Source organism: Anneissia japonica, unplaced genomic scaffold (assembly GCF_011630105.1).
Source record: "Anneissia japonica isolate Jap-2015-1 unplaced genomic scaffold, ASM1163010v1 scaffold8356_len68927_cov204, whole genome shotgun sequence".
In the NCBI taxonomy this organism is placed as follows: domain Eukaryota; kingdom Metazoa; phylum Echinodermata; class Crinoidea; order Comatulida; family Comatulidae; genus Anneissia; species Anneissia japonica.
In genome coordinates this window covers 62954-69078 of record NW_022748322.1, presented here as the reverse complement: position 1 = coordinate 69078, position 6125 = coordinate 62954, and positions in this window count along the sequence as shown.

Here is a 6125-nt window from a genome sequence, read left to right as displayed (position 1 = left end):
TTATTATGCCGATTATTATCTTAGGCCCTTTATCTCTCTGGCTTCTGAGACAGTTAAAGCTCATAGGTGTACAAACATTTCTTCATATTAACAGGTACAAAGAATACTTAATCTGGTCAATATAAAGGTATGAATACAATTATCTAGTTTAAAGGTGAAATGAAATGAACACCTACTGCGACCAGCGTCGATGAACATGCTTATTACCTTGATGAACACATGTCAATAAAAGAATTGTTGGTAGAAAAAGAATACAGTAATGCTTATTTTATGCTTTGATTGAGTGATTAGAGACTCAAGCTTGTATTTTGTCAACGCCAAAAAACATGCTTATTACCTTGATGAACACATGTCAATAAAAGAATTGTTGGTAGAAAAAGAATACAGTAATGCTTATTTTATGCTTTGATTGAGTGATTAGAGACTCAAGCTTGTATTTTGTCAACGCCAAAAAAAGACCACCAGCCAAGAGTTTGTAAACAGTGTGTAATTTATTACTTTTCAATAGTGAAGAATATAATGCAGATTTCGTTTGAGCTATTGACACAACAAAAGAACCTCTTTTATCATTAAGCATTTACTACAGATGTCATTTTGATATTACCCGTAATGTTCACAATATGTTACCTCTCACTGGGCCGAAATTCTTTAATTAGGCCTACCTGGTCAAATTTCAATTGCTAGGCCAAAATAGTTGATTATAAAATATAATCATGAAGTGACACATTAAGTTTGATTTCATGGTAGAATCTTATTAATTACTGATTAATTAATTATTGTTATTTTCATACAACATTTCCGATATATGAACTGTCATTTCTTTTGAAAGTGTCGTAGCAGAACCACGGTAATACCGTTCCTTTACCTTTTTCATAGACGCATACGATGGCTGGCAAACAATTTAAGGATTCAAATCAGCTAAAACTAATTATTTAGAACAGCCTATAAATAGACTATTATAAATAATTCAATACTTACTACAGTACTGTAAATAATCGAATAGGCTCGCTCTCGAATAAGCACCGTTCACGAATAAGCGCCGCACCAAACGAGATTTTTTCATTAAGCGCCGCGGTGCTTAATCTTAATTGCATAATATTATATTAACCTGCGTGTAATGAAACAGAGATCTAAATGAAATGTATACAGTGTTAAAATGAATAAATAACACAATGAAGACACAGGCATTTCTTTATAAACTGAACGTTTGTTTACGATGATAGGACTTATTATAGGCCTACTGAACTACGGGAGTACGTGAAATGATGACATGGAAGGACATGGAAAGCGCCACGCCAATATTTGTTTACAGGCGCCGCTCTCGTAAAAAGCGCCGCACTGAAGTCTCCAACAAAAATCATAAGCGCCGCGGCGCTTATTTGAGCATTTACGGTAGGTATTGTTGTTATAATGTGTCCTTATAAAAAGTGTTCAGAGTTGAAAAATTAACTACAGTTAATTTTAACCCAGAACACTTTTTATAAGGACATATTTTATGACAACACTGTGGCTGAAATTGCTAAAGAAAATAAGAACAAAATAAGAACGAATAAAAGGTAAAATGTAAAATGTGGTTGAAAAAAAACTAGAAGAACCAACGAAACTATGTGTGACTATGTAATACCCTCATAATACCGTACAGTAAAACTCTCTACTGAGACAAAAAAAAAAACTAAGGGGCGGAGTAAGTATAGAAAATATTTATATTCTTACTCCGCCCCTTAGTTTTTTTTGTCCTATCACCATGTTCATTATATTCTATTAAAATGTCGGCCAATCATATTATACTTTACTGTACTTTTTATCATAATTATTGTAATAGCCAACTTATATTTTGTTTGTCACACATGCTATAGAAGACCCGAGGACGGGTTGAAATATTCATGTTTTGAATAAAATTTGTGTTCAAAGTCTACCAAGTCGTTGACATCTCATCGTCTTTTTCATTGAGTTATATACATATATATACATACACATAAATATATAGGCCTTATATATACATTATTTTACATGTAGAAAAGAGACATTTGACTATTGAAATACCGCGGTATACTAGGCCTACCGTAAGTGCTCGAATACGCACCGCGGCGCTTATACAATTTTTTATGCTTCAGAGTTGCGCTTATTAGAGAAAGGTGTTATTCTATATTAAACATCAAAATATGCAGGTTCCCATGTTACCTATCTCACGTATTCCCGTTCAGTAGGCCTATTATAGGTCCTGCGTCATCGTAAATAAACGTTTATAAACAAATGCTTGTGTTTCATTGTATTACTGTATTTATTTTAACACTCAATACATTGTATTTAAAAATTGTTTCTCAAAGTCGTTCATTACACACAGGGCAAATATGCTCTCGATTAAGCGCCGCGGCGCTTATTCGAGCATACGGTAAGAGATAAACTTTGGAAATAATGTAATTCAAAGATTTCTATCGAAGGATCGTACATGACCGTCGGCCGACGAATCTAACTCCGCTCCCTGTGAGCGCTAGACGACGAGACGCTGTCTGCTGATTGTCGGTGACAGTCTGAACGGATCGTTATTAATAACGATCCGCCGCGAGCGCGTTGTTGTGTTGCGATCTCCATAGAATCACGTTGGCCGCCGACGGCCGTCAGGCGCATTGAGTACCCTGGTTAAGAAGAGGTTCCCATGCATCCATTCTGTTATGTCACCAAAACTTGCCGGCAAAATTCATACTTTTCGTTCGTTTATCTTTATTTATTGATATGCCTATTTTCTTTTCTTTTTAATCCTTGTTATCCATTCTTTCAATGTAATACTTCCCTATGGGCAGATACTATATATCAGCCCAAAACAGTTCGTTTTACTTTTGGAAAGGGTCCACGCACTCATATTGGTCAAAATGAACTTAATTATGTTGGCTACATTAACACAGAAAATAGAGTTTTTAAAACTTTGACATGTACATTAGATATTTCACGAATTCTATTCCATATATGTATGACCATTTTATAAACATTTGTAAGGTACATAACACCAGAAAAAGAATATACAATTTCGAGATATCATCCGTCTGAATGGCATAGGACAATCAAATAGTTATTAATGCGATCACGTCTTCTTGGAATTCACTGCCAGAGCATATTAAGGCCACTACTAATGTATATTTTTAAAACCTTTTTGTATCGTGCCATTTTTATGATTTTTTAAAATTGTTCCAAAGTATACTTGTTTTAATTTACTTCTTGTTATGGACCCAAAAGGAAATAAATTTTACTTTCGTTTAAAATTTTATTTGGTTATACAGGTTCAATTAATCAAATCAATTACGGTAAGCATTCTGACAACAGTTGGGGTTGCAGAATGTTTCCTCAGCTCATACGGTAAGTATTATTCTAGGTTCGTATACTCTACATAGGAATACAGGTATGATAACATAAAGAGGTGAGGCCTACAAAGTCAATTTTACAGGTTCAGACTGCCTCAGCCCCAACGTGAATTTTTTTGTCTATGGCACTATTAGATGGCCAGAAAAGATGTGTATAAGAGACAGATTAACGTACTCCGCAATGCAAGATGAATAAATTAGGACGTCATCCGTTAACGTTAACGTCATGTGGCGAAAACTACCTATTGTTTGCAGCTGACCGCGTTATAAATGAAGCACTTGACCCTTTAAAACCGCGTGTGTCAGAAATTCGTACAATAATACCGCTCTTAGACCATGCATGCATGGAGGAAAGAAAATCAATTCCCTTCATCAACAATGCTTACACACACAGCGCGACCTTGTGTGAACGTGGATAAAATCCCGCCAGTCTGACGACATTTACATTTCAAGTGGCGCGTATATACATGCCTGTGGAGGTCATTGACTCTCAGGTCTGTGGTCAAAGATATTTATTGACGGTTTTTATTTGATTATGCAGGCACAGATCCATTAATGACCATCCGTTATAGAGGCAATAGGAAGTTTCGCCCACGTACAAATGTACAGTATACATTCACAAAACTATCCATCCAGGGGCAGATCCAGAAATGTCCAAAATTGGGGTCCGGAAGGGGGACGAAAGTTGAGCCGATTGAGACAACACTGTCGTAGGGGGTTTGTGTTCTAGACGACCGAACATAAAATTTGAGGCATTCTGGGCTATCATTTTTTGTTCTTTTTCTCTCTTTTTTTTTCTTTCTTTTTTACCTCCCAAAAAAGGGGGGGCCCGGGCCGCCCCCCTAAATCCGCCCCTGCCATCCGTCCCATTCCAACATTTTCCCATCAGGCTTCCTTAAACACATTTCGCAAACTCAACACTTTAAAACTCTCATTCGAAAAAGTCAATTGGAAAGTCCTTCCCTGGCCTCCTCTATTTTGAATTCCTACATCCGCCACTGATTTTGCGAATGTGCAAGCACTTTACGAACACTTACCTGCTGCGCTCGCGTTATATTCGCCTCAAAACAACAACAAATGGATTAATTGTTTTCCCTAATTGTTCCTAATAAGATCAATAGTCTTAGTTTATGCATTCTCGATTTGATATATTTTTTACGTCTACCCATCTCATTCACGTCGTAAAGCGCTTGTGAATATTTACAATTTTCATTAATTGTATTTATTCATATAAGGCCTAACATTTACCTTTATGGTAAATTTAAAATTTTCAATGCCCAATAATATTATTTCCTTGATTTCATTGTGCGGTACTAGCCTACATTACTTCTTTTACGTAAATCTAACAATGTTTTATTAACATTGTGCTTGAAACATCTAGGTTATTATGTGTATGCCCAATATGTAGGAATATTTTACTCTACCTCGATTTATTTACGAATCTTTGAGTCTTTATAGTGTCATTTCCGGCCCATGGTGGGGCTGAGGTGGTGTGAACACTTCATCTGTGAAAATTTCTGCCTAGCACCCTCCTCCTTATTTCCTGAATCTGTTACTGAAAAACCATTTAATACCGTTGATATTGCATCTTGAGATTCAATTAAGACCTCAAATTATCAAAAATGTCTGAGCTCGATCGCGAGGGGCCGGCTCCGTCCACTTGATCCACCAGAAATCTGCGGCCCCCAGTCATTTTAGTTCACTCTCTACAAATTCCCACCCACCCAATAATAATCCTGCATACGGGCCTGAGAAAGCACCCAGCCATACACTCTTTATTCTATTTCATTCTAAAGAGCAGTAATTGTAGCTTTTATAGGATCGAGTTAAGTACCACTGATATTATCGGCGCGCCGTATTAGTAATAGTATACACCATGCATCTTTTGCTCCCCATACGTATAAGCATGGTCTGTAAGTCATGATCGATCGGTCGATAGAGACCGTCAAATCCATCACACTTAATATATTATAGGGCCTAGCTAGGCCGAGGCCTAGGCTATTTTTGCAGCAATTTCTCCTTTTGCGCCAAGAAAATCAGCATCTATAACTAGTAAATATATTATTCTGGTATTGCATGCATGATTGGTAATAATTATAGTTTTAACAATGTATTACTTCAGGCTTGAGCAGCTGAGAGAGACAGGCCTACTACCCTCTAGGAGGCTTGGGTCCAACTTGAACTTGGAGAGAAACCCTCACAGACACGGGTTTTTTTCTCAGACATCCTTGCTTCATGTACTCTACTAAGGCTAGGCTTAGGCTTATTATCAGCTAGAATAGACCTCCCTGACTAGACCAATTGGGCAAGATATATAGCCATACAGTTCGCCTACTTATACTATAGGCCTAGATATTTGATGTAAAATATTGCTTGTAACTATTTCCCTCTTGAAATTACTGTATGTAGTCAATTGTCACACGGTCGGAACAACTGCACACACTGACCCCTATCTAGGCTAGATGGCGAAATATGGCATGGTCACAGTCACATGGTGGGGGTCTGTTGGGTGGATGCTTAATTTTGATGTGTTGGGTCGACGCATAACAGAATTTTGTGCTCATTTGGGAAAAATACACTTGAGATGTTTTTTCTTTCTGTTTCTTTTTTTTTTAGTTACATTTGTCATATCTGGTTGTGATGTGGAGCACATTAATCAACAAATTTGGTGTTGCTTTCAAGTATTCCATCTTCGGCTACTGTTCACTCCATTGCATATCAGAATACTTACTTGATATTACTCGGTGCACTGGACCATCTATGCAGCCA